This window comes from Camarhynchus parvulus, chromosome 2, assembly GCF_901933205.1.
Source record: "Camarhynchus parvulus chromosome 2, STF_HiC, whole genome shotgun sequence".
In the NCBI taxonomy this organism is placed as follows: domain Eukaryota; kingdom Metazoa; phylum Chordata; class Aves; order Passeriformes; family Thraupidae; genus Camarhynchus; species Camarhynchus parvulus.
The window spans coordinates 144,255,275-144,282,068 of NC_044572.1; positions in this window are offsets into that span (position 1 = coordinate 144,255,275).

Below are 26,794 nucleotides of genomic sequence, written 5' to 3' on the forward strand. Positions count from 1 at the left end.
CTTTGTCCCCAGAGGAAGTTGGTTTCTCAGATCTCCAATTTCCCCAGGTAAGGTCTGTTTTGCCCATGATGGTAATGGCTGAGTGACTTTCCTTGTCTCAGCTCATGAACCTTTTGTTATATTGGAGGGGGAATGATAAAGATGTTTGGTGGGCACCTGTCCCTCAGCCAAGGTGAATCCACCACAGAGACCAGCAAAAAAACGTGGAACATAAATTTTAGAGGCAATAGTTTTCATCCAGTTTCACCTGGATTCTTGTAATTTTCATTTTCCTTCCTTATATTTCTAGATAGACGTTATGATGAGAAATGTAGACCTAGATACAACCTGCCAAGGGATTTGCATTGATTTAAGACCCAAACCCAGCTTGTGTTGTTCCTGTGGATAAAGAACCAGACTCTCATCTCCAGGGCAGGCCAAAAAGAAAGCTTATCTGCTTGCATGCCAGACTGAGAGTTTGATTTAAACAGGTTGTCAAGTTTGAATCCTGAGGATTGGATCTGCTCTCTAAGAAGCCTTGAAACCTCAGTATTAGTTAATGTATGTTGAAACTGTGAGATTTTTAGTACTGCTGCTGTGTTGCCTCAGTATAAGTAAAAACTCATTAATTTTGTAATACAAGTAAATCCTACTCATGCCAGAGCAGTTGATCAAAGACCCTGACATCCATAGAGCAATAAGGGAGAGCAGAACAAGCCATACATTTTTAAAATCATTTATAAAGGAGCTGGGGAACAAGGTGGGTAGTAATCTTAGAGCTTCAGACTTCTGACTTGCCCAGGTCAGGGGTTGGGTAACACCCAGGTAAATATGGAAGGATCTGTGACTCAAAAGACATTTTTGTCAAAACTGGCAGTGTGGCAGTGGACTATTCCATGGATTCCCTGCTCATTCCAGTCCAGGGTGGTTTGACACCTACATCACACATAAATTTTATTTAAACACAGTGAATAGAGATACTGAGTACAAAGGATTTCAGGAACAGGTTTTCTTGAACTTTAAATTTTAATGTGGGGTTTTTTCCTACAAATTTTTCCTTCTACAGTTTTCATAGTAAGGTATAATTTTCTACTAAACAGAAGTTTTATGTTTTTATATACCTCCTTAAAACCCTCAAATCCACAGATTTCTCTAGCAAGTAATATATACATTATTCTCCTGCCTCCAGTGTGATCAGCCTACCAAATATGAATACAGTCTGCTTCTAAATCATAGCCAAGGCCTGCACAGCCTTCCAGATCTTTAATTAGCATAATGAGCAGTAGATGACATTTAATAAAGGTTTGTCTCTCCTTGTTGTAGTTCTGGTATTATTCAACTGAGCAATCTATGGAAGGACATGGTTAACTCAGTGCTGAAAATTTTGAGTCACATTCTCACATGATTTGCATATGATCTGAGAGAGCCACATCAACACCTTAAGCACCCTTTTTCCTACTTGTAGAATAGAAGTTAGATACAGTGATGTTAAACTCTTTTATAAAGTGCTTTGGACAAAATTCATCTCAACATTATGTACTTAGAACATACCTGTCCTAATGGAACCTCCCAGGACAGTCAGGCAGGACACTTTTCACTGCAGTCAGTGAAGTTTAGAATGGTTCACCTGGAAAAAAAATAAGGTTTCTGCCATAGAATGAGAAGAGTTCCCCACTAAATTCTTTTAGCTTCAGCAATCAGGTGCTGCTCACACTGCAAAATCTAAGGTTACTTGAAGACATTTACAGGTGAAGACATTTATATGGTATGTCCCCACATTCAATGAAAGATCACTCTCTAAGTGGGTATATTAGTTTGAGAGAGTGACAACTTGTGGGTTTGGAGCACAGACCATCCTTGGTGTGCCTGCACAGTTAGTAGCACACTGGAGGTATAAGTAGAGCTCTCAGACTTCTATAATATTTACTGCTTTGCTTTATGGAGAATTTTCATATTAACTTTTTATAAATTTGTTCTAATCACAGCTTGAAATTAGTGTATTTTTGGATCAAAAACCATAGAGAAAATTTTTGGAACAGATTTTGGGAGCTCATTGCATTTAATACCCTATGCAGACTAGTGCCAACTCCAAAATTACATTAGTTTTCCCTGGACCTTCTCCAATCAAGTTTTTAATATCACCAAGGAGAGTTATGCCACAACTAGCAATTCTCCAGATAATTATTATATCCATGTTTGACCATGTTAATTTTGATTTTTTTTCCTTATTGCACTCAGAATTTCTCTTGGTGCAATCTGTGACCACTGTCTCATCTTTCACTGAGTCCCTCTGAGAAAGAGTCTGGCTCCATCTCCCCTACATCTAATCATTGTGCACTTGGTCTTTCCATATCAATTGTATGCAGTTACACTGTAAGACAGGCTTTAATTTCATTTATGCAACAGGCATATTCTTCATTAATACTGCTCATATTTTCAAAGAAATAAAACAATATAGTGATTGAAAATAACCAGAAAATTTTGACTGAAAAATACATTTGAATACTTATCAGTTAGTTTCAGGTTTCTATTGAACAGGCTTCTTCCATCAAGACATTTTATAAAGACTCTCTGTGACAGCTTCTGCAGGAGGAGTTGCTGATGATAATCATCATCTATGCATTTTCAGCATGGATACTTCAGAAATTACCGAGCACTCCTTAATAATTTTGTTCCTTTTGATATTTATGAAAATTAGTAAACTGTGAAATTAGCAAAGGACTGGTAAAAAGGGTCACAGTGTATTTTCCTGTGATCTGCAGAGCTAGGCTCAGATGAATCAAATAACAAAGAAAAAGAACTCATGTAATTCTTTGTCATTATGAATCCTTAATGGCTGTAAATGAAAGAAGCAATCTAAATCACCAATTCATGCTGCCCTGAAAGCATCTTCATTATGGAATGGAAGACAGATAAAATAATAAGGCAAAAACCATCCTTTCTCCACTATATATAGATGTGTTGTGATGTTGAAATACATTTCCAAGACAGTCCCAGTCTTTACCCAATCTCTTGGTTGTTGAGGTATTTAAATAAATAAATAGCAAATAGAAAGAGTTACAATCTTCTTCTATAGTAAACCTTTCTCTCAAAAAGGAGGTGGCTATAACCAGTCTGTCTTCCAGGAATAGTCCCATGTACATCCTGTTTTTCACATTGTTCCAGGCATTTCTGGTTGACCCTGAGGAAATACAGCCTAGGGAGCATGCTAACTAGACAGGATGAATAATCATGGCCCAGTTCTTGAACCTGAGACCTGGTCCTGTTTATTTGCTATTGTACATGTCCTTGGGTATTCAGAGAGCCGTCCTTGTCTTCTGACCTGTCAGGACGCATTCTTTTCATTTCCAAAGCTTTCAGTACTGCTCATTCTGATAGACAATCATAGTGCAATGAATCATTTGCTTTCTGTGGCTTTCTTGGTCATCACATAAATTGAAAAGCTGGGGTTTAATATATCTCCCCATTTTGCTGAGGCAGCAGACAGGAGGATTTAGAAAATGTCAGATCTTCATCACAGCATTACCTGTCAGATGAGTTTTCCTGCCAAGACACACAAGTGACTTTAAGCCTAAAACTGTAATAAAACAGTATTTTTCTTCCCAGAGGAAGTGCCATGTGTTGCCCTATTTGGGTGAAATGAAAATGAAATTTTTCCTTACCCACTTCGGTGCATATTGTGAACTCTTCAAACAAATCTGTTTCAGCTCTGGTAAAATGGCAGAAATGGATGACAAGGAGATTCTCAACTCCACTGAAATGTGCATTCAATGAGGCTTAAAACATTCACCATCAGTAATTCTCTACAATTTTATACACATAAAAAAATTTGGAGTCATTGAAAACATATGTGTGAGGGGTGGGAGCAAGAGGTACAACTCTCAGCTGATGGAATTTATTGTGTAGCTCTTTGCTCTCCTGAAAAAATTTTAGCAACTTAGGCTTGATTTCTACTTCACTACTTGAAAGATTTGCTTTCCTCTGAGCTTTACATGTTTCATAAAAGTATTTCTAGAATTAATTCAATTTGTTAGGAGTTTTATACTAAAAAAAAGCTAAAATGAAGGTAATTGCTCTGAGAATTTGGGGTTTTGGCTTGGATTTATTTTCAGATTGCAAAGCAGTCTCCAGAGATATTTAGTGCTTACACTGACCTGTGTGTGACTGCAGTTTATTTAAAATAGTGCTCTGACTGCAACATTTCTATACAGTCACAGCATTGTTTTAAATTCCAAGGTCTTTCCAGTAGCTCTATTATCAGTTCCAATAGGTTTTCTAGAAATTCAAGCTAGCCTGACGGGTCTTTAATTCTCTGGCTCAGTTGTTTTCAGCCATTTCAAGAAACTTTCTGCTGGAACTAGGTCACTATGTTCAAATTCACTGTCACTGAGGCATGATCACATCTGTGTTGTCTGCTCTTCTGGGAGGTGGGAAGCAGAATTGCAAATGGCAAGGAGGTACCTGCAAGAAGAGAAAACAAGCCTGAAAGACACTGGTTCATGAATGAGCTCCTATCTCTGCAAACAATCCTGATTAGTCATGGTATTGTCTGAGGAGAAATCTACACCTGCTGCTGACATCTTCCTGCAAAGGAAAATTACCTGAAGAAACTACCCCAGGACCACATTTTTTGAGTTAACTTGTGTAAATAAGGGAATTAATTATAAAACATTGAAGTCAATGTTCAGATGTCAGTACAGGGGTAGAACTAAAGGTCCTGCTTTGAGGATGGGCTGGCTCAGCTGCAGAAGTATGAGCCAGTCATCAAAACAGGATTTATAATTTATGGACAAGAGAGTAAGAAGATATGCCCAAATCCTTCACCAAGGTCCAGGGAACTCTTTCAGTCCACAAAAGCTCAAAGATGATCCCTACTGACTTTAAAATTGCCCATGCCAGTGCCACCTGTCTGGATCTATGGCAGAGATTTTTTGAGATTCTGTTCATCTGAAAAAGTTTCTGCTGTGTAGGAAGCATTAAAGCTGCATTTACCTCCCTGTGACCTGTATGCTCTCTTTCTCGGTGCTCTTAATGTAGTAATCATCTTGTCACAGCCTACAGGACAGAAGCAGAGGTCTTCCATCACACAATGTTAATCCTCAAATAGGAATGGCCAGGATATAAGAGAACTTCAGTGATGTCACATGGTCAATCTTCTATAGACTTAAATATATTTATTTCTTGACTATAAAATTTTTGAATGCAAGGAATTGTACTGGAGCACACAAAATCTTTTATTCTAGGCTAATTTCATGCTTTCTTATTATTCAGTTTCTATAACTATGAAATGAAGGGTGGATGCTCTCTTGTATGTGAGCTGGTGCCCAAAACAAAAACATATTTTAAAGCATCCCATCCTGAGGCAAAGGAGTTTCTTCAGATTACCAATCTGGATTTACATCTCTTGTGGACTGAATGGAAAACTGGGATAAAAAGCAGTCCCAAAGCTCTAATATTATTGTTCAGATTTTGTTGAACAAATTGTTTAATGCAGCCTGGTTTTCAGAGAAACTCCTAATAAGGAGTTTAAGATTCAGTACTTCATTTTACCCAGGTGATCAAAGTCAATTAGGGATGGTGCCCAAAATCTGGATAAGCAGAAAGGAACACAGATCTCTGTCACTGTGTGCAAGGCCATCCATCCTTCCCCAGGCTCCAGTGGCTTTTGCTGCTCTCTGGCACACACTCTGCTGGGTCAGGTGAGCACAGACAGCAGGGCTGGGACAGAAATTCCCAAGAACAAACATGATGCATCCAGCAGGGATGGAGGCAAAGAGAAAACTGGGGAAGGTTTAAAGCCTCTTAGTGTCCTCACCCCTCTATGAATTTAGCACCTACTTCAGATTGGATCCAGCATCTCGACAGAGCCATGTCCCAGGTCACTGTGACCTCCTGCAAAGGAAGGAGTAGTAGATCACACCCATATAACACAGGGCTGAGGCATGGGAGCCAAGTCAATTATAACTTAGCAGCTTGACTAAGGTTCAGAAGCATAAAAAATCCTTGCATTTGCTTTTTTCTGCACAATTCCTCATCTGTGAAACTGGGATAATGCTCAGCTTCCTCACATAGGGGTTAAGAGAAACCCATTAATGTTTGTGACCAGAAATAAAAGTTAGAAGGTTAAGTAGTTGTTGTCCATGCCAATAGTTCATTATGTTGGGCATAAAAGTATATCACAGTGACCTTTCCTTTCCTAAATTTTTTTTTTTGGGCCAGACTCTGGTATCTCCTCTAAATCCGTAATATACACATCCATAACAGCAGATCTGTTGTAGGTTTGCTGTGGTAAGAGCTAATCAGAACATTTTGCTCTCATTTTAATATTAACCAACTCTTGCTATTAATCAGATATCAAAGTTCATGTAAATCCTTCCAGGCAGATAAATATTTTTTATTACTACCATAAAACTGATGATAAATTAATTGTTCCTCATTTCCATAAACATTTCCAACAGTGGAATGTCTTTCCTAGGTAATGCAATTACCTATTAATTATTTTCTTGTCTTCATAAAAATGGATATGTGTGAGAGAGAAACAGAGAAATTTATGTATACACTAAGATGTAGAAAAAAGCTCCTCTTGCATGGGTGTAAGCTTTTATGTAGGGTTTCATTAATGGTTTCTGTATCAGCTACAAATTTTCAGGTTCATCAGCGTAATTATGATTCCTGGCTCCAGCTCATAAATGAACCCTCATTTTTATGTGTGCTTCTGCTGAGAAAATTATGGCTATTCCTAAAGTCATTGGGTTCCCAAGTTACTTGGAAACACTGGATACTTTCATTTGTATGCATACACAGCTTTGCCAAATATTGTAGATTTTTTTTTTTCCCCAGGGACCAGGGCAGGGGAAGATCATTGAGACTTCTGCAAAAAAAGCTGTGATACCTCTCTGTGTTTAGTCATTGCAAGCATTCTCCCTCCCCTTTTAGAAGGAAGGAAGCAATTGTCTGTAGCTGTGAAAGTCATTGAACAGGCTGAGCTCTCCTGGCCCTTCTGAACAATATCCAGACACAGCCAAAAGTTCAAGATAACAATAAAGGCAGAGTGTAGCATGTTGACAGAGGCAGGAGACAGGACTGGGAGCAAAGCAGATGGTGACATTTCCTCTCTCTTTCTTTCGCTACAACCAGCCCTAAGGAGCTGAGATGGAAGTGCCATCTTGTACTTTCTCTCCCTGCAGCCAGACTTAACATGAAGATGTGCTTTGATGCAGCTTTACTGAGAGAAGGGGACAAACTCCTGAAACTTATAGAAGATCAGAGATTCTGAATAGAGAATAAACTCCCAGTTGTGCTGGTGGCTCCACAGGGCTCTGATATGCAGGGATGTGCTCTGTCCCTGACAGCATTGCAAGGGTTGCAGGGTGCCTAAATATGAGGAAACCCTAAAGGGGTTTCCAGCCTGGAAGCTCTGGACATGCACATGCACTGGAGGAAGGGTGTTCATACGCACCAGAGTGGTGTGTATGTACCATGGTGGGATCAGTCCTGTTTCTGCCTGTGGATATATGCCAAAGAATGCCAAAAATTGTGTTGAAACCTATCCTGAGTACCAGAAACTGCTCACTGGTAGTCACACAAATATTTCCTGGTGAGTAGAATCCATCTGAAATCTCTGTATGCTCCCTCTTAGATGAAAGTAGGCAAACAAAATGTTAATTTTGTGACTACAAAGTGACTACATTGGGTTAACAGTATCAGTAGTTACCAATAGAGCTTCTGCCTGTGGAGAGCATCTACAACCACCAGAAAGCCTTCTTCTTGTATTTGACACTTGAGGCTGTGTCTCTACTATTAAATTCAGTGGTAGGGAGTTTTTGTAGGTAATGAAAGTCATTGTCTCTGCTGCTCAATTGCCAGAATGGCCCCCAAAAGTGACTGCATTCAGGGCTGGAGACACAGACCAGCAGGTGGATCAGGCCCATTCCCAACAGGAACCTTGGATGTCACTGCCCTGATTTGAATGTTAATAGAGTAGAATAATATGAACCTACTTCTATCCCATACACAGCAGTTTGTGGCCAGCAAGAGATTCCCAGAGCCTGGAGAGGGATCACAGGACAGCAGAAGAGCACCTGGAGGGCAGCACAAAGGAATTTTGGCTACTCCAACCAATAATTTGTCTTCACTGAAAGCCCAGCTCAAATGCCTCTATCACACACACACACACTCCCACCATGGGGAATAAGGAAAAGCAATTACTGCCTGGATGGCTGTAATGGTTTCTGGACATCACAGAAGTGCAGGGGGATGGCTCCTGTGACTGGAGGGTTGGAGTGGAAGGCTCCAAGCTCTTTGGGAAGGACAGGCAGGGACACAAGGAGGGGTGACACCCTCTACATCAATGACCAGTTGGAGTGCACAGAGCTCCACCTGGGCATGCAGGAGGAACTGACTGAGAACTCCTGGATCAGGATTAAAGGGAGGGCAGGGACAGTGACACTATAACATAGACCTGCTGCAGGGCACCCATCCAGGAAGACTGAAGGGATGAGATCCTGTGGAGACAGATGGGAGCGACCACACATTTCTAAGCCCCCATCCTCCTGGGGGATTTCAACCACACCAGTCTTTTGGAGGGACAGCACAGCAGGGCACAAGCAATCCAGGAGGTTCCTAGGAAATCTTGGTGACTGTGGTTGTCTTTGAGGAGCCCCAGGACACGGGAAGAGATGAGAATCTTGACTCATGTTTCAGAAGGCTGATTTATTATTTTATTATATATATTATATTAAAGAATGCTGTACTAAAACTATACAAAAGAAAGAGAAAGGAGACATCAGAAGGCTAGACAGGAGTGAATAATAAAATCTTGTGACTGACCAGACAGTCTGACACAGCTGGACCATAATTGGTCATCAAGTAAAAACAATCCACATGGAACCAATCAAAGATGCACCTGTTGGTAAACCATCTCCAGACCACATTCCACAGTCATCAGATAATTATTGTTTACATTTCATTTCTGAGGCCTCTCAGCTTCTCGGGAGAAAAATCCTAGTGAAAAGATTTTCATAAAATATGTCAGTGACAGGTGACAACTTCCTTTGCCAAGTAGTAGAGGAGCTATGAGGAGAGATGTTATGCTGGACCTTGTTCTCATTAAAAAGCAGGGATTGATGGGGAATGTGAAGCTCCAGGGCAGCCTTGGCTGCAGTGACCCTGAAATGGTGGAGTTCAGATCCTTGGGGCAGCAAGGCAGGTGCACAATAAACTCACTGCCCTGGACCTCAGGGGAGTAGACTTTGGCCTCTACAGGGGTCTGCTTGGTACGATGCCATGGGATAAAGCCCTGGAGGGAAGAGGGAGCCCAAAAAAGTTGGTTAATATTGAAGTATTGACTCCTCCAGTACCTAAAGGGGCCTACAAGAAGGCTGGAGAGCAATTTTTGAGAAGGGCAGGTAAAGATAGGACAGGAGGGGTTGAATTTAAACTGAAAGAGAGTAGGTTTAGATTAGACATTAAAAAGAAATCCTTTCCTGTGAGAGTAGCGAGACACTAGAGCGAGAAACTGTGGATGTCCCATCCCTAAAGGTATTCCAGGCCAGGCTGGATGGGGCTCTGAGGAACCTGGTCTAGTGGAAAGGGTCCCTGCCCATGCCAGGGTGTTGGAATGAGATGATCTTTAAGATCTCTTCCAACACAAAGCATTCTATGATTCTGCTAATGTAGGCTTTTCCATGCTCCAATTCTAGAGAGCAATCCAGATATATTTAACATCTTGGAATAGATGTAGTTTAAACTTTTGGGGGAGGAAATGATAATCACAAAGGAGATCAAGAATTTGTTTTGCATAATATGTCAGCAGAGTATGTTGTGCATGATCTTATAATGTGCACTTCAGTACTGGCAATTATGTATCTCATTGTAGAAATCTCACTTTTGTAATTAATGTTGCTTCATTTTCTACTGGGAAATATAATTCGTGAGTGGAATGGAAAAAACCCTTAATGAATCAATGTCAGTGTTCAAAGGCTTGAAAAGCCTCTGGCAGAAATTAGACTTGTTTAAATGATACAAGCAGGTAATCCTATCACAACCTAACAAGACCCTGTTTATCTTCAAGGCTGAGGTAACTGATACTCAGTCTTTCAATATAAGCCACATTTGTTTAAAATCCCTTTTCACACACTGATTTGATGAAACTAATTCTATCTCTGCAGTGATTAATTTTTTAATGTAAAACCAGCAACCAGCATGAAAAAAAACCTTCAAATCTTCAAAGAGGGTTAAAATGTTTATTGTCTTGACCAGTATGCTAAAAGGTGCTGCATATTATTCATATTCTGCTAAGTGGGAGATCTTTAAAGTAAAGGTGGATGTCTGTCCATCTTGGGTGAGCAGTCATTCTGTTCTTCATGTGTTCAGCTGCTTAAATCGTAAGGAGTCAGAGGAAAACTTTATCACTGGCAAAATATGTGGGCAATCAGAGAAGCTGCCTCAAGGCAGTCTGAAATCTGAGAGTGTGCAAGGTCCCCCTTTTCAACTACTGACCATTATCTTTCTTGTGAAATGTGAGATTGCTTAGCTCACATTTTGTCTGGGGGGTGACACAGGACAGCCTCTTGCATGTGACACAAAAGATGCAGACAGAAGAGGAGTTAAAATCTGGCTAAGTCACCTCACTGATTCATTGTTTATTTCAAAGATGATGCAAGATAAATTGTCTTCCACTGAGCTATACACAATGCTGAAGAAAATGAGACACATTGAAAAACTTCATGGAAGAAATGTTCTGGCAGGTAGCATTTTGATTCCGAGGCACATCCAGATCACTGCAGATGTTGGTACCTGAACGTTTACCTTGGGGTATTGAAAAACATGCCAGCTTGAGCACAAAACAGGAGCTTAGGGCTTTACTAAACCTTCAGACATCATCAGGTTTTGTTTTATCTGTTAAATAAAATTTCAGGAGCTTTGTGAGGAGCTCAGTCATTTTATACACCTGTTAAAAGGAAATCTTGTTCATTCCTCATTTCCAAGTTACTTTTTTCCCTCTTTTTGTCACCCTGATGTGCTGTGATGTGACCTGGCTTTTGAAATACTCTTATATGGACTTGAAAAACCTGATCTTCTACCAAGTCAGAGGCAAATCCTTCAATTACTTTAGTGAAGCTGATCCTCAGTTGTCATCTGGAGGTGAAAGCCCCTCTCCACTGCAAGCCTGGGAAGAAATCAGAATGAAAACGTGAATGAATTTCTCTGTTTCTGTCATGAAAGTCACATCTGAGTGCTCAGCACTGCATTTTATCTGGCATTAAGAAAGAGACATTAGCATTGTTGAAGTCCAGCCCTTAAGGATTACTTATTATAAAAATGTCATCATCATATTTTCTGAGAAATCCTCTTTGCCCAGGATTCTTCTGGGAAGCTGAGAAGCCTCAGAGAAAAAGGAAAACAATATTATCTCATTTGCTTCTCCTGTGTTTTGCTGCTTTGGAATGTGGTTTGGAGATTGTTTATCCAACAGGCGGTTGTTTGGTTGGTTTCATGTGAATTGTTTTGACTTAATGACCAATCAGGGTCAGGCTGTGTCAGACTCTGGAGAGAGTCACGAATTTTCATTATTATCTTTTTAGCCTTCTGTAAGTATCCTTTCTCTATTCTTTAGTATAGTTTTAGTATAGTATTTTTTAATGTAATATAATATCATAAAATAGTAAATTAGCCTTCTAAGAACATGGAGTCAGATTCATTCCTTCCTGCCATGGGGGACCCCAGAAAATACCACATAAAAATACCATTCCAAGTGTGAAGTTTGGAAATGATTAGAAATCTCCTAATTTCCATTTTTTTCACTTAAGAAACAGCTTCCTTTCCTTCTGAAACATGATGGGGGGAATGGCTTAACATTTCTAATCCCAAATTTGGAAATTTGAAGCACAAGGTGATTTTTCTGAAAATGTTGGTCTTGGTCACTTTTTATCTCCATCAAATCTTCCTTTAAAGTGACTGCACTCCATTCTGCTGTAAAACCGTGTCTCACAGGCAAAATATGATTCATCTCACTATGAGTTAATCTTGCATCCCTGAAGAACCATCTGTGCTTCTTGTGGGAATGGGGTTTCCTTTGTTCCAGAAGGAAGAGGTTAAGGTGTATAAGCACAGGTCATAAAGGCATATTAATCACAGAGTGTGTACTAATGAGGCAGCTGCTCCAGCTCGATCAGAACTGCAGTCATTACCTCACTGCTTTGCCTTTGCAGGAGTGTTATTTTTAATTGGAAGTAGCACTTGCAAATCCCCTCATCCAGTTCATTATGGAAGAGCATTGTCAGGAGTGGATGGCAGCAGGATGCATTAGCAGGGCTTTGTGTGTGCTCTCCCTCCAGACAGAGCAGACAGTTTATTGAACACCCTGCTCAGCCAAAAGGATAAAGTGTGTAAATGATGAGCACAAGCACCCTTATGTGTCACATCAGTGCTGACCCTTTGCAGGAAAACTGATTATTGCTCTTGAAATGCTCTTGAGGATGGTACCTGCCTCTGGCTGCTGATTCTGTGTCGAAGAGGAAAGGAAACCAAGGGGAAGGATTAGAGCATGAGCATGAGCTGAGCTGGCTTTTGTAGATATATAGATTATACAAGATTTATAGCTTTACTGGTATGAATATTAAAGGCACACATTTAAAAGTATGGACTTAACTCTAATTTTTTAACATCTCTCTAAAAGCTAAGGACTGTTTTATAAATAAAATAACCAACACTAGTATTGCTCAATTCTGTACCAAATTAAATTTAAGAAGTTTATACATAATAAATAATGTTATGAGGTGATGAACAGCTGCTGAAATGGGACCCAGTGTGCACTCCTCCCACTGCAGATACAGAAACTGATTGTGCTTGTGCCCTCACAAAGAGGAGTTTTGTCCTGTCTAAGATTCCCAGCCCTAAGGAGGTCAATTTTGTGGGGAAGACACACAATGCTTTGTGCTGTGGGAGGAGTGCACCAGGCTGTCTCTGTGGTGCACATTCTGTGGGTAAGCAGGCAGGACAGCCAGGTGAAATCAATGCAGACAGTGTCCTGAAGAGAAGAACCTTGCTTTTGCAACTCTTGGAAGAAATGCTTTGAACTCTGAAGAATCCCTTCAGTGGCAGTCAGTGCTCCAGCACATGGGAGCTCAGTTTTGCATTTTTCAGTCTTGCATTCATGAGATGTATTTTCTAGGTCTGCCTCATGTTACCCAACACTGTCAGGCTTTCTGAGCCATCAATTAAATATGCAGAGCATTGGTTCACTTTATTGATTTTAAATTTGAGTGTTTGACCCCTGAAAAGGAAATCTGTCAGCCTCAAATCTTCTCCAGAAAAGGCCATGCTGCAAAGTACTGAATCCCACAGTCATACTGAATCTCACTTAATTTGCTTGCCTCATATCTCCAGCAAGTATTCTTACAAAATTAGAATATCACATCACTTAACTCCTGCTCTACCTGAGGGATCTACTTCAGATGTTACTATGCCTAAATACCTAAATATATGTGTAGAAAGTAAGCTTACAGCTTAATATCCTGGGTTTTGTAATCAAACAATTGCTAACACCATCTTTGCTGCAACTTTGAAAATTTCTTGCCATCTTCCAAATTAATTTTCTTTACTTTTTTATTATTATTTTTATTTTTCTTTCTTTTTATTTGTCCTTTGTTATTTTTCCCCATGCCCTATAGAAGGCTGCTTAATTTTCCATTAAGGTAGGATCCAGAACCCACTAAGTTCAGCAGAAAGTTCAGCAAAGATTGAATTAAACTATTCAAATCTTCCTGAAAGTTCATCGACCTAGAGATCCCCTAACAAGGCGATCAAGATGGTACCTTGCATTTTTTCTGAGACTTCTATAAAATCTACAAGCAGGTACAATGGTATATATTTTATTGATGTGATATATACATATTTTATCAACTATGATAAACACATTCATCAACACCTTGTTGTTCTTTTTCACATAGTTATGGCACATTCAGAGCATAAATATACTCTTGATTTGAAGATACTACAAACTAAACAGGTTGATTTCCAAGTAAACAATTAAAAACAGATAAAACTCATTTTAAAAACAGCCTTATCAGCACTTAAGCTAAAGAACATAGTATTGAGTGAGTGTACCACATCCCCTACCACGCACCAGCTGCAAGCAAAGTAGAGAAGTACAACAAACTGTTAAAAACCACATTGAAAGCATTAAGTAAGAAATCTTTCAAAAACTAAGAGCAACATCTAGCAAAAGCCACCTAGTTAGTTAATACCCGAAGCTCTACTAACCGAGTAAGCCCTGCCCAATCTGAGTCTTTGCATAAAGTAGATAAAAACAAAGTCCCAGTAGTACATGTCAGAAGTTTGTTAAAGAAGACAGTTTAAATTAATTCTGCCTCGAATACAGACAAACCCATTCGTAGAGTTGTTTTTACTCAGAAACCAAGTTACACATAGTAAATAATGCAAAGAAATGAGAAAACACAATGTGTACCTCAGAGAGATCTAATTGTTAAGTGAGACCTATGTGTAAATATCACTGTTTGCTAAATGCTGTTACCATTGTCTGTGTATAGCTATATAATAGATGTATAATGTATATGTTTATAAAGTTAAATTTATATTAGTTTTAGTAGTAAGCAGACGATATAGAGATAAGAAGTAGAATGTCCTAAGTTGACTATATAATGCTTTTATCCGCAAATCGTCTCATTAGTTTATGCTGAATAATAATAAGTTTTGCACCTTTAAAACTTGTTGCAGAGAGTAAAAGAGAAAAGAGAAAAATCGCACAGTTCTTTCTTTTCCTTCGCTCAGACATTACACGTACTCCCCCGCATTCCTCCTCCAAAACTGTGTTGTCTGCGAACAGACAAACAGCAAGACAGAAAGCTCTCCTTTTGCTTTTAGTTAGTTTTAGCTAGCTAAAGCAAAGTCCCTAAACTGTAGTTTTTTCTTTTCCTTTTCTTTAGACCTCTTAAAACCTGCTCTAGACTGAACACCCAAGAAAGCACCAGCAGCTCACACCTGTAGCCACCAGGCCAGGCCGAGCCTGGCCTGTGAGAATTCCAGCACCAAAAAAACTGATAAGAGACTAAGTAAGCTGAGCTGCAACCAAAAGAAGTTTTCTCAATTAGTCATCTCTTTTAGAGCAGCAAAGAGTTTTATTGTTTTAATATTGTTAAGTTCTATTGTTTAATAAACAGCTTTTTTCCACTTTTCTTCAAAGAAGTATTTTCTCCCAAACTAGTTGTAAAAAAAAAAAGCCGCTTAAATTTATCCTCCTACTAGAGCCCCTCTAGAAACTCTCTCTCTCTCTCCCAAAATTTTGCTCCAAACCAAGACACTCCTGATTAGGCTGGGGTCAATGTCTGTCTGAGATGATAGAATTTATTTATATATATATATATCTGTTCACACACAAGCAGCTACTTGAGGGGCAGGATTTTAAGTTCATTTTATAGCTAACGGAGGTCTCACCTAGATTCCACTGTGAGACAGAGGTGCCCCATTCCATGACAGATATCCTACCTGGCTTCCTCTTACCAACTGGAGCAATCCCAGGTACTGCCAATCACACAAATCTGCCTCCGAGATCTTACAGCATTAGGAATGACTTGGTGCAGGTTAGATGGAATACCTAGAGATCAGAAAACAGCCCCAGGCCTTTACCTTTAAGACAAGTGCAGCACTGAGTGGAAGAGGAGCTGTGTCTGGATCATGAGTGATAGGACTCAGCTGGCAAATTATTACTTGTCATATCTTAGGTGACTGGAATGCCTTTCTCACCCCTCAGTTTCTACAGAAAGGCATAATTCTCCTCAGGAGTCTGTGTCTAGAGACATTTTAGTTTGGTATCTGAAATAACCAGATAAGGTCTGAGTGAATTCTGCGTGATCCTGCCATGGCACTGGATGGGTACATTCAAACCAATTATTCTGCTTTTTAGGTTTAAATATCTCAAATCAGATCTGAGTCCCATCTCTGTGTGCTGTCTAGCTTTCAAAAGCTAAAATAGAAGGAAATTGATTCCTGCTGTTGGTATAGATTCCTGTTCTGGAAATATTACAGAAAAGGTATCAAAATAGAAATAATTACCTTTGTGCTGGCTACAAGGTGACAGATGGAATCCTTACCTGCATATTAATTTCTGTCAGATCACTCCTAACAGAGGAGCCTACACCACTACACAGATCTTTCATGTACCAAAGTTAGATAAACCCAGTCTCACAGGTCTATTAAAAAGTCATTCCTACTTGAGGAGTATCCTAATCACTCCTTGGAAGCATTGTGCAGGCACTGTGTCTAATAAATACACATCAGTAGAACAGAACACAAATACCCCTTGCAGTGTGGTTTTGCTCAATTATTTTAATTACATTTTCAAGCACATGTGTGGGGAAGTGAATGCCTGCCAATTGATAATTCAATTGTGGTTCTGAGATTTTCGTGCTGTCCTAGTGTGTCTTCCTTGCCCAGCATCTTTGCTTGATGACCTAAAAATATTTAAAATCTTTTTTTCACAACTAATAGTCTTGTTTAGGTGTAATTTAAAAGAGTTATTCTTCACCCAGGAGTTAATCTCTTCCAACACTGGTAATTCTGTGTTGGTAATGAGGGGAAGATAATCTGTCATCTGTGTAGTGCTGGTGCGCAAGTCTTTGCTTAGTCTGTGAGTCATTTATCCATTACTAGTTGAAAGCAAATGTAGGAAGGGGCTTGAGGAATGTAATGATTTTTATAGGATCCCAGGAATACAGAAAATGCAGAGGCATATCCATTCCTGAAAGTTTTAACTCTTTTGATTCATTATTTGCAAATAACTGACACACTTTGAAAAAAAGGGTAGCAATATGTGGTCAAAAATGATCAAAGAATTCTAAGATCAATATTTACTTGTACTTGCCCAGAGGACAATTACATCCCCCAATAACATGTCCTGACCCAAAACCAGAACAGCCTAAAATGTAAAATATTACTTGAATCAGCTGCATTTGTAGATGACCTTTGGCAAACTCATCCAGGAAAGGTGGACTTAATTTTGGAGTATTTTCTATATGAGACCAGCAGAATGGGTCTCTGAAAAGTTGCAGAGACTCTGTAGTGTGTAAGATGGAAAGGAAACAACATTTTCTGTGGAATGCCAGGTTATTTGGGTCTAGAGGGCATGCATTGTAATCTCAGTTCTGGGACTGACATTCCCAAAGGGAACCCAGAATTTTGTAACTTCCATAAAAACACCCAAAAAAACTGCCATAAAAAATGGGTCAGGAAGGACTTTGGATTGCCTGATACTGGGAGCAGACTATTAAGTCTATACAGCTGGGTTCAACTATTTAAAGAAGCACCAAAAACTTGTCCCAAAATTTTCCTTTTAGCCAAATACAATAGAAGTTCTTTGTCATTCTTGCTGCTGCAAATACAATAGAAGTTCTTTGTCATTCTTGCTGCTGTCATTCTGCTGCATATCAGGTCCTACATTCCTGCAGGAAATGGCAAATCTATTTGAATATTCTGTATCAATATTTGCCAACCTGAATAATGGAATGAGGCTTATTAGTGAATAAAACCAGTAATTCTAAAACCTGGTTTATCCTACACAGGTATAGCCACACCAGAGGGTTGTGCCAGAGGTCCACAGACTGGTAACAAGACCTGTTGATAATTAAAATTAAATGAGTTGTTCATTTTTACCCAGCTTGTACTGGGGTACCTGGGCAAGCCTAGTTCTTATCCATGTGTGCAAGAAAGAAATTTCCGGAATGCATTTTTCTTTTCTCTAATTGTTTTTTCTTGAAGCTGATGCAAAAGCATTGGAGAACACTGGAATACCCTGTAAATCAGGACTTGATCTTGGCCCAGACTCAGTTCATTTCAGTAGCATAAAAGTTTAGTCTCTCTCATGGGTTGTTGACTCACAACATGAAGGTGCCAACTGATACTCATTGACTAGGAAGGTAATTCAGAGAACTAATTTTGATCTGACATCTAATCCTGGCGATTGATGCTTGTAGAACCCAGTTAATCTATGGATTTAAAAATATTGTCTAAGAAGTTTCACAGCTCTCTCACCCACCAGCAAAGACAGATTATCTAGGGGTTAGTAAACAAGCACAAATATCAGTGGAGCAATTCTTTGGTGAATTTTTACTAGAGGAAAATTTATTCTCTTCACAGCTGTCATAGGAATTAATGTATTTTTTATGAAAGAAAAAAATCTATTTCAAAATAGCACTAAATCCAGGCATAGTTGAGCACTTTTTTTTGCTTTTTTCTAGTGAATGACAGCTTCACCTGTTTCTTCACTAAAGAAGACCCCTTGCAATAAAGACAGGTGTTACTTTTCAGTAAGACTTCTGTGAAAAAGGGTAAAATGCTTGTTGACAGAGGGACAGACATCTTCAGTCTGGGTGTGGTTGGTTACATCCATTTTGTCTTGGTTGTACTATGCACAAATTTGTCAGACTTCAATAATTTCCTTGAACCACTCATTTATTTCAAGAAAAATGTAACTTCAAATGCTAAAATATTTTTTATACCACAGAATCTTAACTGGCTGGGTGATCTATCCTTATGCCCCTTCATGGTGTACCTCAGGGTTGTCTTTAGTGGGTTAAACAAGTTCTTCTCTTGCTTTAGCATCACTCAATGCGATCAACTCCACCATTTAAACAAGAATGGCTATGAAGCTGCAGAGATATTTCCTCAGTCACTCAGTGATAATTAATCTCAGAGGCATGTATTGCACCTCTGGAACCTTTGAGAACAGACTAGTTATAGTTATTTAACATTGTAGCCAGACAACCGAAACATATATCTTTCCTTCTCTTTGGAACATTTTCCTCTAATCATGAATTAAATGGTTTATTATTAATAATTTATGATATTCCCAAGCTCAAATCTAACTCCCTATTGATGCTATAGCTCATCATCCCTGCATCCAACCCTGTATTTCTGGGGATTTCAGGCTGGAAAATCAGAGAGGCTGAGAAAGAGAGAGATTCTCTGGATAGATAGATAGATAGATAGATAGATAGATAGATAGATAGATAGATAGATAGATAGATAGATAGATATAAAAATATGTGTCTTTGTTTGTATGTAGAAGTAAATGCACCTACATAAATAAGTAATAAATAAAAAATAAATTTCAAAAAGCACTACCTTCTTTAAATGCTTAAATAATTAATGTTATCTGTGAACAATGGCACCACTTTTTAATGATTCTCTTGATGACTATTAAATATAACTGAAGGCATGTGAACACACAAAGGCCATTTTTTCTGCATCTGAACATCTGCTGTTGCATCAGCTTTTGGGTGTCAATAATTTCCAACTTAGAGACTGAAAAACATTTAATTTCTTATAATGGCTCATCAAAATTATAAGCAATTGTTATAGCCATACCAGCACTCCCAGGAGTCCAAGCACATCATGGTTTACATAATCACCAAGGTAACAGAGTGCCAAAGTTTTGAAGGAGAATCAGGTTGATCTCCATATACCAGAAGAGTTTTTATCATGTGGAGAGGAAAAGCACGGAAGAAAGATGTTTTAAGTCTATCCCCTTTGACCAGGTTATTTTATTCATCACCCTTTTAGGCTCTGTTGTAAATTAGATGTATTTAACAATGACAAAATTGTCTTCATTAATTTGATTTTCCCAAGTTCAGCTTGGCTTCTGAACTATTAATGAAATCTAAGAAACCTATAAAATTTGCACAAAGCTGCCTAAAGTGAGGTTCATCTTACACACACATAATGATGTTGGCCTTGTGAATCTAAGACACAAATTTTAAAGCTTACGTTTCTTACAGATGTATACAAATCCTATAGCATTTACATACAGCCTGTAAGAATCATTACATTACCATAATGTGTTACATTTTAAACCCTAAAAAACTACTATTTGGATCCCTTCTGCTAAGCTAGTAGGGTCTGCTCTGACCCTTGGACCTACCTGCAAGCAGAGGGTATTGTTTCATCAAAAGGGGATTACCTTCTCCGGCCACACCATTGTTTTCCCATTGTTCAGTAACTAAGGGATCTCAAAGATTGCTTTCATTTCTATCTTGCTTATAGCTTCTATTTTCTAAAATCTTTTGCCAAGCAATCATATCTATAAGGCTTTCCTGTTTCATCTTCCCCAACAAAACACTCTCAGGACTCATGTATCACATTTCCAGAACAACTCATGAATTTCACAAGGCCAAGTGCAAAGTCCTGCACCTTGATTTGGGCAATTCCAAGCACAGGCACGGGGTGGGCAGAGAATGTGTTGAGAGCAGGCCTGAGGAGGAGAACTTGGGGGTGTTGGTGGATGAGAAGCTGAACATGAGCCAAGGTGGCCAAGGGCATCCAGGCTTGAGCCAGGCACAGTGGAAGCAGCAGGACCAGGGCAGTGATGCTTCCCTGTGCTGGGCACTGGTGACACCTTCAATCCTTGTCCAGTTCTGGGCCCCTCACAATAAGAAAGACATTGAGGGGCTGGAGTGTGTTCAGAGAAGGGCAACAGAGCCGGGGAAGGGTCTGGAGCACAAGTCTGAGGAGGAGCAGCTGGGGGAGCTGGGGGTGCTCAGCCTGGAGACAAGGAGGCCCGGGAGAGGCCTTGTCACTCTCTACAAATCCTGAAAGGAGACAAATGGGGCTCAGTCTCTTCTCCCAAGGAACAAGTGATAAGACAAGGGGAAAAGGTCTCAGGTTGCACTCAGGGAGGTTGAGATTGAATATTGGGAAAAGTCTATTCACCTTTAAAAAAGAAGTGCTTTGATCGTTAGAAAAGGCTGCCCAGGAAAGCAGTGGAATCACCATCCCAGGAGCTGTTAAAAAAAATAGGGTCATGTTTTTGGTACTGGTTGGACTCTCCTATCTTAAAGGTCTTTCCCAACCTTAACAATTCTGTGTTTCTGTGATTCTGGGTGAGCTCCAAGCAATAGGAATATGTTTTGCATTATTGGGTTTAACATGAGACCAGTATCAGGCTATGAAATCATGTAAGGCACCCATCCATTATTTCTTGAATTTCAAAGCGGAAAAAAAAGCACAGAGATGAATCATATCTTTGCCTCAAGGCAAAAGCAGTCACATGGGATGCAGAGATGACATTGACAGAATGCTATGCAGCTGGTCTGCTATGCAGCTGGTCTGCACCATTCAGAACTGGGGCTCTCACTCAGGGGCTACCCACAAAACCAAAATATGCACAGGTCATCTTCTCTACTTTTGAATAATTTCTGTGGTTTTTCTTTCCATCCCCTTTATGTTTACTAATCTTCCCTCTGCCTATCCTCAGTGCAGACAGAATGACAGCATTTCTCCCTGTCATTGTGTACCAGGCAGGCTCCTCACCTGCCTCACTCCTCTGTCTGTCCACTGCATTTCTCAATGGGGAAATTGTAGTACATCTCTTTCTATTATTTTCAGAGAAACAAGACCTTAAAGATTTTTCTGTGAGCAATTAGGTTACACTGTCAAGAAGATGAATTTCTGTACTTGTTTCCTCAAAAAGAAAAAAAAATTATTTAAGACTCCTGGAAATGGCAAACATTTCAGGTGAAAGAGGTCAACTTAAACCCAGCACTACAACTATCTGTAGGAAACCCCAAGATACTCTCAGTCTCCCAAGATAAGGCCACTTGAACATCAAAGAGAAAGAAAATGGGGTAATGGGTTTATATCCTAATTTAGGGGTTTTTTTGACAATTCCCCTTCTTCCTCTCTGTAGGGTCTAAAAGATTTATCATGGAATCATAGAACACAGAATGGTTTGGGCTGGAAGGAATGTTAAAGATCATCTAGCTCCAGCCCTCTGCCATGAACAGGGGCACCATCCAATAGACTGAGTTGCCTAGAGCTCCATCAATCTGGCCCTAAGCAGTTCTGGGATTTCTGTCACTTGTAAAATCATGACTTTTCTCAGTGCTTGTAGCTACATTTTCCTTTTGCTGCTTGTTTGATGGCTGTACTGGATGAGCTCCTGTGCCTCTGAAGTGTCCTGGCTGGGGCTTGCTTGCCTGGCTGTAAATTAGAATTGAATTTAGCTTCTGCTGAGCAGAGCTTGCATAGAGCCAAGGGCTTTTCTGCTTCTCACCCAGCTCCACCACTGAGGATACAGTGGGGGGACAAGAAAATTTGAGGAGACACAGCTGGGACAGGTGACCCCAGCTGACCCAAGGGACATCCCACACCGTGTGGCATCTAACTCAACATATAAAGCTGGGGAAGAAGGGAGAAGGGGACATTCAGAGGGTGGTGTTTGTCTTCCCAAGTCACCATTAGGTGTGAGGGGACCCTGCTGTCCTGGAGATAGCTGAAGAGGGGGAACTGAGAGGGGGAATTGTGGGAATCCATTAAATCAGAGGGTTTTGGGAAAGCTGCAAAAGGCAGGCCTCAGAGACAGCAGAACTGTGATTAGAGCTAAGCAGTAGCCATAGGATTGGTCAGCAGAAAAATTATGTAAACTGTAGAAAAGTAAGGACAAATAGAACAATGGTCTGTGTATTAACGCTTGTCTAGAGTAACTCCCTAAGCTACAGAAAAGTTTATCTAGCAAGATTTTAGGAAGTTCTAAGCTTAATAACGGAGCTCTGTGCATTGTGTTTTAAGGCTTACAAACAGGTATTGTATTCAAAATAAGCAAGCATTATTTTAACCAAAGGTACGTGTGCTTATAGTGGTTGGATGGAACTGCTGTCAATGTGCTTTTGCTTTGCGTGATTGGTCAAAAAGCTTTCAAAGTAAGTTGTAACATTAAGTTCTTGATCTGCTGCCTGGGATGTGAGCTGATGGCATCCTCCCTTGTCAAAACCATGTAATGAGACTGATGCTGGAAAATAAAACAGCTCAAGGCACGTTCCACAGCAGTCCCATCCTGTTCGTGATTTGTACATAGACCCCTGGCTGGTGGTAGTGAATGAATTCCTTGGTTTGTTTTGCTTGTGTGCAAACCTTTTGCTTTACCTATTAAACTGCCTTTATATCAACTACCAAGTTTTTCATTTTACTTTTCTGATTGTGCCCCCCATCCCACCGCGGGGGTAGTGAGTAAGTGGCCATGTGGGGCTGAGTTGTCAGCTGGAGTTAAACTTTGACGCTGAATTCTCATGCACTTATAAACCACTGGAGGAGAGAAATCCCTGAATAAATCCTTTCTTTTTGTGCCTATCAGGTGCTGTGCTGCCTGCTAGAAAATCAGCACATGTTGAACTAGACTAAGGTTTACCATTGCTAAGCCTCAGTAGTTAAAGAAGACTGCTGTTTCTCACAACAGGAATTGGATTATGAAAGTGTGCCACTCTTATTTCATGGCAGTTGACTTTATAGTAATGTAAGTAGCTCAAGAGCAAGTAACTTCTTGGGAATATGGTAAAGGTTGGTGTACACTGGTTTTTCTGATCTAGGACTCAATGGAGAAAGTTAATGAAAATCAGGGGCTGGTCGTTAGAATTCCTTATCACTCACCTGGATCATTTGGACCAGAGAGAACCCAGTTCTGAGCTCCTCAGTACAAGAGGGACATGGAGCTCCTGGAGCTGGTCCAGGGTAAGACTAAGAGGAAATGCAGATGGGATCTGCACCTCTAGAGCCTGCTGGCATTAGGGTACGCTGTGCACCTGTGAATACTAGAGCCTAACAATCTCGTGGGTCTGCTGTGCCAGCGCCTTGAATCACAGTCCAATAAACCCAGTTTAGCCCTTATTTGACCTATCTGGAGGCAGGGTCCCTCTGGTCCTGCTCATAGTCTTGACTACTCACTTCTTGTAAATAAGAATAAGACTTTCCTTAAGATTTCAAGTAAGAAAGCCCTTGTGCTATGTCTGGGGCACTGCCCACTAGAAACTGGAGCAGCAAATTTCCTGAAAGGATCCCCTTCTGTGATTTTTTCCCTGAAACTTGTGTACCCATCCTTCTAGGGTTTTGGAACCCTTTCAATCCCACTTCATGATTTTTCACTTATTCAGGGGTGAAGTTCTACAGCATTGGATGTGTCCACTGTCCCAGGCACTTATCCATCCTGTCCCACCCTTAACTATCCAGCTAGAACCGAGACAGCAATATGAATGTGTTCGTTTGAAAATACCAAGAATATGCTCAGAAGAGGAGAAGGAAAAGGTGAAAGAACAAAGAAAAGTGTTTCCTCTTCCCCCCCCCCTCACCATGGACTGGCTTTCCAAGAAGAGAAGGTAAAGAGTGCAATTATTAGCAGTTCCTGAGAGGTGGTTCCTGAAGTGTAGATATGATGGCAATGCTAAGTACAATTACCAAATTATTATCCTGACCATTAATTTTATCATACAAGCCAGTGTTACACAGTGTGGGAAAAGGATAACTTTAATCCAGCCCCCAGAGATGATAAACAGCACAACAGAGAACACATACAACAAAGTGAGGTGTTAGATAATGCAACTCTGAAAACAAGCACAAAACCCCTGATAGCAAATAAATAAACACTGTGACCTGCAACTGCTAAACTAATAAAATGAAACCTTATAACAATTTGTTTTACCATGCCCTGATGAGATGTCTACCTCAACCCTCCATGCTCCCTGTTGAGTGCTATTATCTGACTGTCTCAATGGAAAGAAAGTGTCCACCCCACCAAAATATGTTGCAGAAAACAGCTTGGGGCTCTTGGTCTCTCTGTTGACTCATGAGAGCACCTGAAAAACCACATTAAATTAGCTACCTACTTTCTGAAGGGCTAAAATTATGTGAGATGATTCCCACTTATCATTGCTTGTATAAATTCATATAGGAAGACTCCAATGAACTCTGATTTCTTCTGTTGTAGGTTAATGATTTAGCCACTAAATTAATTTCATTCTTTTTTTAGTCTCTGACCTTGGCTAACATCTCTGGATATTAGCACATTATAAATATTAAACATTAGGGATACACTTTTTTGTATTGAAAAAATCTATAGGCCTTTCAAATGGTACTAGGCAGATTATAAAATCTGGACTAAATTAACCTGTCTATACCCTGCTTTTGGTAGCACAGTAAGGCAAAGCTACCCCCACAGACTCACAGGATCAAAGGATGATTCAGGATTTCAAGGGCTACTCTAGCCCAGCCTGCTGCTCAGAGCAGGGTCAGCTATGGGCCAGACAGGATTGCTCATGGATTTTTGCTGTTTGGCCTTGAAAACCTCCAAGAATGGAGAATTCGTGGTCTGCTCTGAAATTCTGACCAGTGAAAGTCACTGTCCCTTTACAGATAAAGTAGACAAAGCTGTACCAGACCCAGCACAACCAACTCCATGATTGCATAATCACTTGCATAATGACTTCGGTGCCCTAAATCCTTGCTGGTCCAAGAGCTCCACCTTCCCTCTATTCCCAGGGCAGACTGGGCTGGGCTGGGCTGAGCTATGGCTGATGCAGATGTTCATGTTGGTTCTGTGGGATCCTGGCAGATCCAGCTGCTGCCAGGCACTGCCTGCAATGCCCAATGCCTGTGCCTCTGTCTCACTGAGCTCTAATTCAAATCTTTATATTCTACTCAGCTCCCAGTTTCTGCACAATCTTAGAAATCTAATGTCTTTCAGATGTCTGGAGTGCTCTAAATTTGGTTGAAATTGGCTAGTAGTTTCAAAATTTAGGGAGAAACCAAGAGACTGATAGATAGACTGCAGGAATATATAAAGGTTCATTTTCTCAGCAAACAAGTCTGAGAATCCAATTATTGTATGATTTCTGCACAAGACTCAAAACCTCGAAGGTGAGAAAATGTAGCAAGCAGAATTTTCCCTCAAACCAAGCAGACACTCAAACTTTTCTGAATTAAAATGGCATTATTTCCATAGCAAATCTGCTTCCTAGTGGCATGAAAGTTACATCAGTTTTTGCTGTTACATGAAGACATTAATCCTACTTTAAATGTCTATAGGCTTTTTAATCCAGCATCCCCAGTGTGATTACAATAATTAAGTTTGCCATGTAACACTCTAATGAGAAAAGTATGATTTGTGGGGAGAGGTAATGTATTTTATAAGACTAAGCAATACTGTCGGGGACTAAATCAAACAAGCTTTCAGGAGCACAGATTTTTGGTTTTTCCTTTGCAGGTTTTCCACCTAGTGTAACAGTTGCTGTGTGCCTCACACCTTTCTGAAATAACTGCCTTGGACTGAGTCATGTGCTAATGCTCCAGTGAAAGGGAGAACATGCTCCTTAGAGAACAGGGAGCAGCCGCCATGTCCAGGGCAGTTTTCATGAAATAATACATGGAATTTCAGATTCCCCCCCCTCTCCAGGAGGTTACACAAGTCAGGACTTCAATTAATACCCATGTCCTTTCTAATTGTTCAGAGCCATTATTCTTAAAGATAGGAAAAGCATGTTGAAAGCAATGCCACATTAAATGGTAAAAATGCTGGAAGAAAAAGGATGAAATATGTACAGCCCTCTGTTCTCCTGACTTTCCCATTGATCTAATGATGCAAAAATCGCTCCTTGGGACATTGTGAAATTACAGGCGATATATAATAAGGTTGGGTTGAAAATGACAAGTTTATTGGAAATATCTGTCTATAAAGAAATCACACACTTTCCAGATTAGTTGGGTAGAAAAACTAATTTGCTTGTACTGCAAAAGAAAAGGAGAGGAAGGAGTTTAAAAAGAACTAAAAAGAGAACTTAGAGAGAAAATAAAAAATTATGAGAATGATGATCATCAAGTTTTCTAAACAACTGGAAATGCTCTGACTATTCTCAAATATTTTGTTTCGACTTTGATTCCTGCATTTTGCATCTCTAAGGAAACAAAACCTATCCTCACTAGCTTGAACTTCCAATAACATTCCTGAAACCAAAAATGAGATTAAAAAATAAACAAAAAA